This window comes from Heloderma suspectum, chromosome 1 (assembly GCF_057233095.1).
Source record: "Heloderma suspectum isolate Gila_16-S chromosome 1, 16-S_ref, whole genome shotgun sequence".
NCBI lineage: Eukaryota > Metazoa > Chordata > Lepidosauria > Squamata > Helodermatidae > Heloderma > Heloderma suspectum.
The window spans coordinates 64,108,544-64,123,507 of NC_139458.1; the positions used below are offsets into that span (position 1 = coordinate 64,108,544).

A 14,964-nucleotide genomic window follows, 5' to 3' on the forward strand; every position below is an offset into this window, starting at 1 on the left:
GGCAGCTCACATGGTCCTCCCCCTCTTCTCCATTATAACCTCACAACAACCTTGTGAGGTAGGTTAGGCTGAGAGTCAGTGACCAGCCCAAAGTCACCTAATGACTTCATGGCTGAGTCTGGACTACAATCCGGATCTCCTGTCTCCCAGTCCAGCACTCTAACCACTACACTACACTGGCTTTCACATGATAAACGTCACTTATAAAGAAGCCCACAGAATAAAATGTTCAAGGGCAAACATGACCATTTTCTTTCAAAGTCACTCAGTGCCTTTAATCAATGTTTACTTATGAAAACATTTGTTTTTATTCATTCCACTCACAAGAAAGTGCTCGAAGACTTGAATGAAACAAGGATATTTTTAAACAACAACAACAGCCCATATATTAAGTATAGCAAACTTACAGCTCAGTTCTAGAAGTGTCTACTCAGAAGAAAGTACCATTGAGTTCAGTAGGACTTACTCCCAAGTAAGTGGTGTAGGATTGCAGCCTGAGCACTTTAAAGCCCATGGTCCCAATCCAATAGAGCTAGGACTCTGCACGTCTAGCCCTGTAAATAACCTGCAGCAACACCGACCAACCATTTGGTAAGGACAGGGAGGAGGCAATAAATCCAGCACGGTTAGCTGGGATTCAGTTCTTAAAAGCTCAAGTGTCTGTATTTGGATCAGAGTGAAGACCTGCTGCCCCACACTCAGCCGCCTTGCTGTATCAAGATGAATGACCTTTTAGCTTCTTTTGTGCTCTGTACATCATCACGGGATAATGCTTTGAGGATGCATTCTTTTCCAGATCATACAGAGTTGCTTTATAGGGGCAGTAACCTATATGGCATGACTGCTTGCACAATGAGAAATTGTTGTTTTAGCAATATCCACAAAGGAGGAGCAATGCTCATTTCCAGAGCTGGGCAGGTCAGAGAGCTCACAGAATGGAGCTCCGCTGACCTGCTGCATTCCAGAAATGAGTTTCTGAGGTTATTTTTGGAACCACTAGTTCCTGTTGTGCAAGCGGTTGGTTCCGCTTGCACAAGAGAACCAGCAGAGATGCAGCGGCAGTATAGGTTGCTGCCCTATGTGATGTATATCTGCTCTATGTAAGTGGGGCGGGGAGTGGGAGGAAACATGTACATCACATATACGCAATGCATCATGTATGAAGAAAGCATGTGTATATTTTACATATACAAACTAAGAACACATGCAAACTTCACATGTGATCATGTGTGTGTGTGTGTGTGTGTGTGTGTGCTGCACATGGTTTTCCTAAAGTTTAGTCATAAGCAAACATGAAAAAATAGGGAGAAATATACCATGTATGAAGCAGTCTTTATTCAACATTATCTTTAGGATGCCTTTAAGAGTGGAACCCTCTCAAGGTGAGATACAAAATAAACACACACACACACACACACACACACACAAAGGGGATACAATAACATTCAATAAATACATATTCTTTAAACATTCAGTAAAAATAAAATTTCAAGAAAAACAGAACTTACGAATAATGTCAGCAACTAGACATTACTGGATGACCAGTGAAAACAGGCAGGCCTTCAGAGCTTCCTTGAAGACCTGAAAAGAAGGGACCTGATGAATCCCCAGAGGAATTTGATTCCAGAGATTTAAAAAACTTTCTTTTTAAAGTTTGGATCCAGATATGATCCCAGCATTAAAAAAAATATTTAAAGCTATTTTTAGCAGCCTTTAAAGGCAGAACCCTCTCAAGGCAGTGTATAACATAAAATATAATATAAAAATATGGAAATACAAATAGGCAATAAATAAACATTCAATATAATACTATAAAAACCATTGTAAACAGATAATACCAATAAAACCTGCAGCCCACAGATATAATAATTCAAAATGTATAACTGCCAGCCATACCATGTTATGTAAATGGGTTGGGGGGGTGCACCAGTTGTGGAGGGGAAATAAAGATTCAGACACCAAAAATGGGGTTCAAATAGGCCACAACTTTATTATAATTGCAACAAAGCTCAGTGCACTGTGGAAGGAGATTCTAAAGTTTCTAAACAGAGAATATAAAGCCTAAACAGAACTGCACAGACACACTGACCTAGCTGACCAGATGCAATTTTCCTCTGACGCTCCTGGCTCAAGCCTGAGCTACCAAGCTGGTTGGTAGCCTTAGACCTCAACGAGACTGATGGGTGAGCAGCTGGTCTCCCCACAGCAGCTGCCCTGCTCTGCTGGCTGACAGCTTTCACTATCTCAGACAGCAACCCTGTAACTGTCAGCCTGTCCTTTACTTGGGTGTGGGTGGAGCACCTTCCCAAGCTCCCAGGGCAAGAGAACGTCTGCTACTGGTCTACCTGCCAAAGAGACAAGCAAGCCAATGGAACCCAATGTGCAGTAAGAAAAAACCTCAAGGAAGGCAAAACACACACACACGCCAGTCAGGGCAAGCATGGAAAAAGCCCCTTCTCATCCCCAGGAAGGATGACTCCCAAACATCCAGCAGAGGAGTGGGAGGGGACACTGCCTGCCTTGCCCAGCCTGAATGCTCTCACGACCTTGTCCCAGACGCCAGCTATCACACAAGCCTCTGGGGCCTGGCCTGCCTCAGGCATGGCCTGCAAGACCCTAAATAGAGCCACCTCTCCCACACACTCCCACAGCCATCCCTCATCCCAGGGAGGTCAGAGGGGCCCTCTCAGCCTACATGCACATCCAGATCCACAGTTGTGTGCGGCAGCACATAGCTAGTCCCTTTAGGGCAGGACAGGGAGGCGGGGAAAGAAATTCAGACATAGACTGGGATGGGTTAAATAACTGGCCACAACTTTATTGCTTCAGCTTGGAATAGAGTTGGCAGGGGCATGGGGCATGGATCCCTTAATCAGACTACCTGCCTGCAGTCCAATCCCATCAGCCTGGCCCGCCTGGCAGGTGCCTCATGGTGGGGGGCAGGAGTCAGAAGCACGCCCCATGGCACAGACTGTTGATGTGAGCCCCTTTTTGCCTCCCTGGGGTGTGGCCTGGATTGCAGCCCCATGCTGAGCTGGGCCTTAATGCCACCCTTAAAGGGGACCCCCTCTTGAAGGGGAAAACGGGGCACGCAATCCCGTTCCCCTTCCCAGTGGATCCAGCCCAACACCTTCCACACCTACAAAGTTGTGACTTAGAATTGAAAGTTTTAAAACCACCCCTACAGTTCTACTTGTCAAGCCAAACAAATCCAAATATCACTGAGTTAATATTCTTGCAATGGGGAAGGCGAAAACCCTGCACGCTGGTGCCATCTGTGTGCAGGTAAAATTCCTTCCCAGCCCCGTTGACCAGCAACTAACCATAATCCATGGCAAGAAATGAATGATGATGATGATGATGATGATATTTATTTATTTATATCCTGCCTTTTTCCCAATACTGGGAGTGGGTGGGGAAGTCTGCAACAGCAATGCCGAAGCCACATGGGAGGCCCCGCTCTGATCCTCTGGCGCACTAGGGGGAAGGAACTTTTCCCTCCAGTCTGTCAACAAAGCCCTCTTCCTGCTAAGCCAATTAGGTCTGATTGGCTCCCTGCCTCCCATGTGGGTGCACACTTGGCATGCTGCCCGTGGCTCAGCTGTCCCCTCCCTGCCTCCCCACTGGGACTGCACGCCACCACAACATTGCTCCCCAGGTAAGCTGGGAGCTGCATTTCCCTGTTGAAAGGTGCAAGTGTCAGTATGGCAGTGTGGTCTTAGACTAGGACTTGGGAGATCCGGGTTCTAGTCCCCACTCAGCCATGAAGCTCACTGAGTGACTTTGCACCAGTCACTGACTCTCAGCCTAACTTACTCACAGGGTTGTTGTGAGACTAAAATGGAGAAGAGCACCATATAAGGTGCCTTGGGTTCCTTGCAAGAGGAAAAAAGGTGGGATATAAATGTACTAGTAAGCATTATTCTTAAAAAACTGGAGCTACTCTAGACTAAAGTGTTTGAAGACCTCAACACCCACTTATTATACATTGCCACACTCTGGGGTCGGCTGAGGTAGACCTCATCTGTCTGAAAGCTTCATTGGCATAGTGCACTTCTTTCTTTATTTTCAAGCTCTATGGTTGAACACAGTTCAAAGGATAACACAAGGGGTGGGAGACTTCCTCTAATGCATTGCAAATGTGGGTGCCAAGGCTTGGCCTTCTAAGACCCTGGAACAGCATCTTGAGCAATGACTTGTCATGCTAAGCTGTTTGTCATTTTGCAGACTTGCACATCCAGACCTCATAGTAGAAACAGAATGCACCTTTCTCTGTGCCTATGTGTGCAGTACTACCCAAAAGGGGCTGCACACTCATTTAAGCAGAAATCCGGTTTGTTCCATGGGCGAGTGGAAATCTCTTTTTTCTCCCTCCTTAGTGCAAAGCAAGTGGGAGGAGAAAACTTTAAATCAAGGGCAAATCCCTCTGGCATCATGTTCACAATGTTTATCCCAGTGGGTTATGCTATAGTACATGAAATGGTTGTGTTTCACAATAATTATGAAAGAGAAAAAAAGTGGAATACATCTAATGCATTTATTTATTTATTTATTTATTTATTTAAAACATTTCTATCCCACCCTATATAATTAAGATCTCAAAATAATGCATAACAAAGAACAGCAGAATATGCACGAGGCAACCACTGTGTCTGTCAGAACTAGTAACTTATTTACTGCAGAAGAGTCAGTGAGTGAATAGACCAGATGGGCATAACCCTCTCCACACATAGAAGGTGGTCTGAGGACGTAAGATGGGGCTACCTTGCTGAAGCGAAACGGGTCTGGGTAAGGTCAGTGCAAGGATGGGAGGCTACCTGAAACTAGTGTGTGCCGTTTCATGACTGGAGAAAAGGCAAGAAGGATATACATATACTAAATAATTATATACTAAATCAAAAGCATACTTTTGCCATCTTCTGTTCTTCTGATGCTTCTGTTGCAGAATATTGGCTTACTTGGCCTGTTTTTATTTGTGATAAATCAACTGGCATGTCTGGAGGGTTATTGTGGGATGGGGAGAAAGAAACATATCTTGGTTTGTGTGCAAGTTATAGGCTGGAATTTTTTAATCATCATTTTGCTGAGAAAGTGGGGAGGAGTTATTAGGCTTTGTGCAATAAATAGGAAATTCACAGACATCGAAAACGGCATCCATCTTTTTTAGGCATGGAAGCAATTGTGCTGTGTGACACAACGAACCTCCTTAAGATGTTATGTATCATTGCACCCTTTAAAAAAGCAGTATACTTTTCATTGATCTTTCCATTTCGTTTTGATTTAAAATGCAGATCTTTCCCGCCGTTGAAACCTTAGCATTTTTTTATGTGTAAAAGTGGAGGGAGGAGGGGAAGAAAATCCATTTCAGACATATGCAGCTCCATAAATTACTTTTTGTGGCTGAAACAGTATTCGCTTATGTCATGGGTTGAACATCCCCCTTTATTAGAATGCTATTTATTGCCACCAGCTGCAGTGCTTAGCTAAGAAAGTTCTTGACACTAGTGATTGCTTTCAGCACCAATGCTTCCGGCTGCTAACAGGGGCTTCTATTTCCAAATGCAGCCACCCCTTGTAAGCTCTTCCTTCTGGCGCACAGATACCTCCTGTCATTGTTACCGAGTGGCTTTAATGGGGGATGGGACTGAACCCACTGGTGCCATCTGATCTCTTGGGCTGTAAATCTCCCACAGACTTTCAGATTTCTTGCCTAGCATCACTGGCACGGGAGCCACCAAGTGTGTCCAGGAATGCGTGCGATGCCATTGGGAATGGATTTCTTTCCTTTCCTCTAAAATTAAGATATGGTTTCAGAGTATACAGAAAGGGCATTTCACACAGGGAGCAAACTACACAGAGGAAGTGCCCAGCATCAGATGGAAAGGCCCTTGCTGGCGCCTCTTCCATTTTCAAGCCGGGGGGGCTAGACAAAAGTAATTACTCTTCTTCTGTTAAAGGCTGTTATTACTCTTGCATGAATAGTTAGCACTGCTATTTTCTCGCCTGCCTCTGACTGCCGAATTCTGACCGTCAGGGAAACCAAGCAGGCACAAAGCAAAAGTGTGTGTGTGGGGTGGGGAACATTTTCTAGTGGACAGTTAAGGGAACCTGTCCAGGTAAGTCACCAAAGTGGCTTGTATGCACGCAAGCGCCACCGTGGACAAATTCCATTCTGAATATAATTTGTACACATATGTCGGGCCCCCTGCATCAAAACAAAAAGTGGAGATGCACCAAATGCTGCAATAAGCAGGGGAGAACTGTTCTCAAAGTGGTGTATTGATGCCCAACACGTTGCAAAACAAAATTCCTTCTTCAGGGACAATATAGAAACATATACTTTAAAACTTTTAACAAATGTTTAAAACTTAAAAAAAAAATTCTAACAAGACAATTTCTTATAGAACAACCACCTGAAATTGTATCTCAAGTAGAACATGTCTGTATTAGCATATTAACTTCTTAGAAATTATGCTAATTGGACATAAGATACTGTCATTATATTCAAACCCAATCTCATAAAAATAAATAAACAAACTAAACTCAGGCTAAGCTCCACATTCTTAGAACCATAGAAATCAAATTCCACAAGAGGAAAAAAGGAGGGGGAAAAACACTGACTTAACTCTTCTTATCAGAAGCCTGCAAAGGTGAACTCTTATGGCTTTGTCCTTTACTGACTCAACTGAAACTATAGATGAACTGGCCTATCTTTATAGACCTTAAGGGCACAATCCGATGCATGTTTAGACAACTCCTACAACTTCCAGCATCCTTCAGCCAACATTTCTTTCTAAACATACATAGGATTGTGCCCTAAATGACTATAGGTGTGTATGGAAGATGTCACTATGTCCAAACAATTATTTCCTGGTGATTGTTACCTCAGTTACTTTGAGTAATCCTCATTGACTCATGCACAAAACTGGCTTCAATTCTTACTGCACTATAACTTTATAATAACCACTGAGAAACATATACCAATTTATAATATAATTGGGTTCAAAGAGGCAACAGTGCCCATCGGTGGTGGGAGGAGACCCAAACACCATTAATATGAAATTGCAGCAATTGCTCTATCGCCTAGCAAATACAGTACATTTTGCATGAATATCGTGCATTATGGATTTAGTGTGACTGAATTTGGTTGAAGGCTCCAGTTGTAATCTTCAGATACACAATGAACCTAAAAAATATTTTTAGTGGCTTCAACATACTTTTGAAAGGCAACGTATAATGTGGACTGACTTCAACATTCATCAGGCTCACCTTTTTAGTTATAAAAATGCCTAATTTTAATAACGTTGAATATCCATTTTGTTCAGTTCCACATCTTGAAGTTCATCTGACCCAAGGCTGAGATCTACTATTATACCAGAGCACCTGCTTCCTAACCTATTTTCCACAAAATACACAGAAAATTCTAAAGAGCAGGAGAATATATTTTCAATTTATTTTAATCATATATCAGCAAAGTCAGACAAACAAAACAGAAAGATAGGTGGTTTCAGCTTTAAAACAATTAATGCATGAATGCATGGGGCACTGTGATTAGTGCTGATACAGCGATCTCTAATCAGCTATGATCAATAATGTAATGATCACAGGAAGAAAAATAAAAACCATCCATCTGTTGGTGCTGCTGCTGCTATTTAAATTTCTTAGAAGCCTTTCTAAAAAAAGAAAAGAAAAAAAGATTCAAGGCAACTTACAACATTAAAATATACAAAATTTAGAACAACTACAGTTATCAATATCATACTAAAATACAACCACTGCATAAAACAACTAGAACATCAGTGCCAAACTGAGAAAATTAAACAGCACAACTCAACTGATGCATTAAAACAGTCCATCAGATACCATCAGATGCCTAGGAATAAAGTCTTGATCTGGCACCAAAAAGATTACCATCAGGCCTCTCTGGGGAGAGCATTCCATAATTGGGGGGACAACTGAAAAGGTAATCTCCCTTGCTGCCATCCTCTGAACCTCCCTCAGAGCAGGGCCTCAGATGTTAATCATAGTGTACAAGTAAGTTCATACCAGGAGAGGCAATTCCATCAGGTATTGTGGTCCTGAGCCATATAAAGTTTAAGAGGTTAAAACCAGCACTTTGAATTGGACTTGGAATCATATAAACAACCAGTGCAAGCAGGCTAGAATTGGTGTTATGTGCTCAGAACTTCTGGTCCCTGTTATCAATCTGACCTCAGCATTTTGCACAAACTGCAGTTTCTGAAACATCTTCAAAGGCAGTCCCACATAGAGCATATTGCAGTAATCTAACCTGGAGATTAACACAGCCTAGACTACTTAGACCAGGTTATTCCTGTTCAGAAAGGGGCATAGCTGGGCCACCAACCAAAGCTGGTAGAAGGCACTTTGTGCCACTGAGGCCACCGGAGCCTTAAGTGACAATACTGACTCCAGGAGAACCCCCCAAGCTACGAACCTGCTCCTTCAGGGGAGCAATTTTTGTGAACTGCCCGAAGAACTTTGGCTATTGAGCTGTATAGAAATGAAATGAATGAATGAATGAATGAATGAATGAATGAACCCCATCCAGAACAAGCCAAACCCCCTCCGCCTGGTCAGAAGAACCACCCAGTAACAGCATCTCGCTCTTGTCTGGATTGAGACTCAGTTTATTAGCCCTCATCCAGTCCATTGTCGCAGCCAGGCACCAATCCAGCACATCCATAGCTTCACTTGATGATGATGATGATGAAAAGGAGAGACAGAGCTATATGGCTTTAGCATACCGATGACAATGAACTCCAAGACTACACTGAACCTGTAAAAAAATAAAACCAAGCTAAACAATTGTGCTGTGCAAAAGTTGCCTAGCCTAATTCTGCTCCATCTGGAACCACCCTCTGTTAGCTTGACAGTTGTTTGTCTCCTCTAGTCATGATAGTGCAAAGTACTTTGAATAGAACTCCTTTATCTATTTGTAGTATTTTTATGCTGCCCTTCATCAAAACTTGATTCCAAGCAGTTTCCTGGGATTTTATCACACGGGTTATTAACTACCTTCTCAATGAATACAGAAGCGGTGTGAGGAGCCATTACACCAAAGCATTTCTTGTCATGAAGAAATTAAAATGTAGTTTTCATGAACTCTGTGCTGAACATGAGCTTGAGTATAACATCAGCTTTAACATAAGGTTGGGCACAGCTTTGGAAGGGACAAAAAGACCACACTGGGTGGTAGGCCAGAACAGAGGGAAGGCTTCTTTAATTGCCAGGGCACTCAAATTAGCTTGGGAAGGTAAGAGAGGGACTTGCAACAGGCCTCATGAAGATGTCACTAGCAGCATCAAGAGGAGCCTTTAACACTAGCACAACCAATTTCTCCAGACCAAAGGTTTTACAAAAACCTTTCAGGGGAGCAATCATAATTGTTTACCCACAACTCCAGTTAGACGTTTGAGCTATAGTGAAGAGCCATTCCATTAAGGGAGCACTTGATGGGGAAACATCATGTGGCTAATCCAGTCACAGCTGTTCCATCTTTGCAGGATAGTCACCGTGTCTGGAAAAAACACAGCTAGTGAAGAAATCTAAGCACCATCTAGATGTCAGACTTCAAGCTTGCAGGATCTACATCAGCAGTATTTTTAATAGAACCTGACATCACCTAGTATTAAAGAACAGAGCATTCAGCCCAGGAAGTTGTTTTAGGTACCAGAACTAAGCATACCATCCTTTCACACACGCAAAAATCCACTCCTGGTTTCTCCCCAGGCTTTCTTTGTTTCAGCAGCCTAATTTCAGGGGACCGGGGGAAGGAGGGTTGTTGCTGCTGTTGTTAAATGATTAGGAGTCAGAAAGCTTGGCTGATTTACAGCAAATCACCCCAAGATTGTCCAGCAGATCTCCATCTACCACCTGTCCATCCAGGCCAACCTCCTTCACACAATGTGAATTTGCTGTGCCCACATGGTCCCTGGAACTGTTGATCCGTCCTCTCAAACACCTGCAAGAAAATTGATTCTGCTGCTTCCTTAGACAGCTATTATTTCAATTAAGAAGTCTGCATAGTATCTCATCTTAGCCCACATTCCTGCACGATAAACTAACTAGCTGTTGTTCTGTTTTCTGTGCCACAAGATAACAATTGCTCTCCATCTTCTTTGTGACACTTTCCCAAATATTTGGAGATGGCTATCAAGACTCTCCATAGTTGTCTTTCCTCCTCCCCCTAAATTAAATATTAACTCCTCTGTCTTTTACCACCTTTATTGCTCCTGGGGTGGGCTGGGGGCATTCCCTTCTAGTTGTCTGCATTTTTCTTATGGCGTTGTGATTAACAGTAGACAGAGTGGTGCCCTAAACCAATGCATAGCAAACAGGTACCATTACTTTGTGTGTATTGTAATCCCATACCTGGGTCAATGCATCTGTATGCGGCATTTTCCTCTTTTTGTTGGCGTGTCACATTACCAATCCCTGTTCTCTTTCTCATTCACTATAACCTCATTCTCAGGAGCGCTACTTTTGTATTTTGGTGTAATCTACAAAGAATCTACTTTGGTTTCACAAACGCATCCCTTTCAAAACTGTCAATGGAGGAACACAACTGGAAACCATTTCAAACAGACCTGCACAACTTACTTATTTTATTTCAATATATTTGTATTCCATTTTTATATGGAAAAATACTCAAAATGGTTAATGATCTAGTTTAATAACCACCCACTGAGGTTAGATCCAGATTTAAGTGGGATCAACAGTGCTGGCAGAAGTGGATTTCCCCACTCCCTCCTTCCCATGACAGCCCTTCCAGTTCCCTAAAAATGCTACACAGTCAGGAGACCTTGCTGAAGGGGGTGAGCTGTGGTATGGGGGAAGGAGGTATCCCCAAAATTTGGGCAGAGCGACCTTCCACAAGTGAGTGCTTCCTTTAGAGCAAGGGAGATCCTGGATGTAACTCAGGATGTTAACAATAATATTAAGACCAATAAAATGTCACAATTAAAATTTATAAAGTCACTGACATAATAACAAATCCATGAACAATAGCAACCACCCCGGAATCAATTTTTGGATGAAGGTGTGATTTATACATTCTTAAAATCAATAAATACATAAGTTAAAAGCTCAAAACACAGCAACAATTGATCATTTAAAGCCTGCTAAAAGAGATGGGTCTTTAGGACAGATTTAAATGCAAGAAGGGAAGAAGCCTGCCAGATCTCCCCTGGGATAATGGCTCACCATTTAGGCACCATGTCAAAAAAAGCCCTGGTGACTCATCAAGTTGAGCACAGTCACATATGGTGACTGTCCAGGGGTTCAATAAACCTAATGATTTTGCCAGGACTGAAAAAAACAAGGCACTGGTCAAGCACCTAGCAAGCTATGGGACACAGTTAGTGAGCTATATTTGGCTTGATGGGTCAGAAGTTGTGCCAGCCTGGTTTAACGGGGAAATTAGATAATGGCCAATATGCAGTAACAGGCTGTGTGACAAGTATCTAGGGAAATGTAACATTTCATTCCAAAGTGCTAGAAAAGCCCATATATCGTACACCGGTTCTATGTAACCCTCTATTTTGAATGCTGTTTACTGGCATACCAACAGCATACCTTGGCGGCAGGTACTGCTGAATGGTTGTAAGCTTCTCCAATGCGTATGCGACACATTTGTGACTGAGTATACAGTGGCACCATATGCCATCATAATGATACACAGGCTTGTGCTTTGGGGACTGTTGTATAACACTGCTATAATTTTAATCTCCATGATATGACAGGAGGTGTGGGAGACAAGCATTGTTGTCTGACAAGCACTTCAAGGTAGAAGGTGGGACTGGTCTCTATAGCCCTCCATACATGTTTCCGCCATGACAATGTGAACAAAGAGATAGGATATCCACCATGTAGGGCTGATCTCCACAGACAGTAAAGCAAATGCTAGCCTTCAGTGTGGTGGCCCCATTCCTATGGAATTCCCTGCCTTTTGAGGTCAGGCAGGAACCAATGTTGTGTTGCTTTCGGCGCCTCCTGAAGACATTGTTATTTCAAGAGGCCTTCCTTGAGTAACCAGTCATGGTTTATTAAAACTTGGTTTTATTGGAACTGTTTTTTAAAAACAAATATTAATCATTTTAACAGGTTGTTTTTATTCTTTTAATCTGTCTGCTGTTCACCACTCTGAAATCTTTGGATGTGGAACAGTATACAAATATTGTAAATAAATAAATAAATAAATAAAATAAACCTAGGGTGGCCATGTGACCTACTTTATAGAGGGCAGTCCTGTGTTTGAAGTTGTCCTTTATTTGAAGGGCTTTATCTGGTTTAAAGATAAAGAGCTATAAGAAGGGAGAGCTGGGGCCTCCGTTTCCTCTTTTGTTGACTTTTGGGGTGAGGTACTTCCTCCATGCCCCAGCAGCCACATGTAAGTGGCCACCTTATACTCAGCCCACTCTAGGTCAGGGCCTAGTACTTGAGTTGCCTCTCTTGGAGCCTGACAACCATCTCCACTCAGGATGGCTTTAGGAGAGGGGATGGGGGAGCAGGGCCAGCATCAAGGGCAGGCATGGTTGGGCACCTACTGAGGGCTCACACCCCAGCAGGGACTCACTGACAAGAGCCCCCTGGACTTGCTCCTCCTCTTCATCATCGCAATCTGCTTGCTCACCTGCCTCTCACTCTGGCCCAGGCAACAGTAGTGGTGAGAAGGAGGAGCAGTAGATGCCACTGTCCACTTGCTCCCTGCCCATTAAGCAAGCCAGTAGTAGCAATGAGGCATGCACATAAGGTTCTTTCGCTTTAAGAACATACATGTGGCTGCTAGGGCATGGCCAGGGGATGCGTTGGTGCTTTGGGGCATGATCAGCAGGCGTGGCCCCACTTCCACCCGCATGTTCAGTGGCCACATGGGCAAAAACACCTGAACAGCCCTTCATACTCATCCTGGCATTTACTAGGCCAGGGCCAGCCCTACACTTAGTCAGAACACGTGCGCCACATAGCCTGCCCTAGGCCCCATAAGCTACCCTTCTGCCCTCATGTGCAGTGGAGGACGCCATCCTATCATTAGTGTTGAAGATTAAAGATTCAGATGCCAGTCAAGTCAGCTTGTTTCTGGAATGAGGGCAGCAAAATGTTTTCAGCTGGCCTTGTACGAGGCTGTTCAGAAAAGCCCCTCCACACATATAACCAAAACATGGGGCAAGTCGTGGGATTGCACTTTCCAGGCCCATTAGGGAGGAAAGAGCTTACCACGTACAGTTGAACATGCGCAGGCTCCCTTTGCTGATGCCCTGCTCAGTTTGTGACATCAGAGCAGGGCTAGGAGGCCCAATGCCACTTTCCTCTCCATACTCCATAGGGTGTGAAGGAGACTCTTCTGGCCAGCCTGAGGATGTGATGTCTAAAAGCCCGACAGATGTAATCAAGAAAGGGGCTTTTGGTTGCTAACCTGTTTGTGCATTCTACTCCTGACTGTATTAAATCATTACGGGTACACTCTGTTGTATTGGTGGAAGGAATGACTGCAGGGATCAGCAGGCCTCTAACACAACTGTTTGTTATTCAGCACACACATAAGTGAGGGCTTAGCAGAAACTCCACCCACTGTTGCTGCTCCCAATTCTGCAGGACCTGCCAAGGTTCAAAAGCAATAACTAACCCACAGTACCCCCTAGAACACATAACACACTCCTATGCATGTTTAGACAGAAAAAGCCCTAAAATTTCCAGCATTCCCCAGCCAGCACGGCTGGCTGGGGAATGCTGGGAGCTGTAGGGCTTTTCGCTTTCTAAACATGCATAGGATTGCTCCTTATGTTTCTTTTAGTAAACATATTCCGTAATAAGCACATTTAATTTCTCCTTCAAGTTTCATGCTGTATCAAGTCTCCAGTTTGGTCTTCACTTACAACTGTGTGTGTACCATGAGTGTCATGCATTTGTGTATGCATAGTCCTAGACCTATGCATGTTTAGACTGAAAAAAGTCCTAAAAGTCCAAGGCAAACCATTCAACATCACAGTAATTCAAGTCTATGCCCCAACCACTGAGACCGAAGAAGCTGAGGTTGATCGGTTCTATGAAGACCTACAACACCTTCTAGAACTAACACCAAAAAAAGATGTCCTCTTCATCATAGGGGATTGGAATGCTAAAGTAGGAAGTCAAGACATAACCGGGATAACAGGCAAGCATGGCCTTGGTGTACAAAATGAAGCAGGACAAAGGCTAATAGAGTTTTGCCAAGAAAACACGCTGATCATAGCAAACACGCTATGATAACGGATATGACCTCAATCATATCCCTTATGAATACACAGTGGAGGTGAGGAATAGATTTAAGAGATTAGACCTGATAGACAGAGTGCCTGAGGAACTATGGACGGAGGTCTGTAACATTGTTCAGGAGGCAGCAACTCAATCCATCCCAAAGAAAAAGAAATGCAAGAAAGCAGAGTGGCTGTCTGATGAGGCTTTACAAGTAGCTGGGGAAAGAAGGGAAGCGAAAAGCAAGGGAGAAAGGGGAAGATATATCCAACTGAATGCGGAGTTCCAGAGAATAGCAAGGAGAGACAAAAAGGCCTTCTTAAATGAACAGTGCAAAGAAATCGAGGAAAACAATAGAATGGGAAAGACTAGAGATCTTTTCAAGAAAATCAGAGATATCAAGGGAACGTTTTGTTCAAAGATGGGCGTGATAAAGGACAAAGAAGGCAGGGACCTAACAGAAGCAGATGAGATGAAGAGGTGGAAAGAATACACAGAAGAACTATACAGGAAAGATTTGAATGTCCCTGATAGCCATGATAGTGCGGTCACTGAACTTGAGCCGGACGTCCTCGAGAGTGAAGTCAAGTGGGCCTTAGGAAGCATTAGTAACAACAAAGCTAGCGGAGATGACAGTATTCCAGCTGAGCTATTTAAAATCCTAAAAGATGATGCTGTTAAAGTGCTGCACTCAATATGCTGACAAATTTG

The 14,964-nt window shown here is 43.4% G+C and overlaps 1 long non-coding RNA gene across 6 annotated transcripts in view; it reads right to left on the bottom strand.

Annotated features, from left to right (window-relative positions):
- LOC146357293 (uncharacterized) overlaps positions 1-14,964 on the bottom strand; it is a 534,301-nt gene that overhangs the window by 493,508 nt on the left and 25,829 nt on the right. For all 6 annotated transcript variants that reach the window (XR_014789209.1, XR_014789215.1, XR_014789207.1 and 3 more), the window contains exon 2: positions 1,509-1,581. This is a non-coding gene — a long non-coding RNA (uncharacterized LOC146357293). The remainder of the gene's footprint in view (positions 1-1,508; positions 1,582-14,964) is intronic.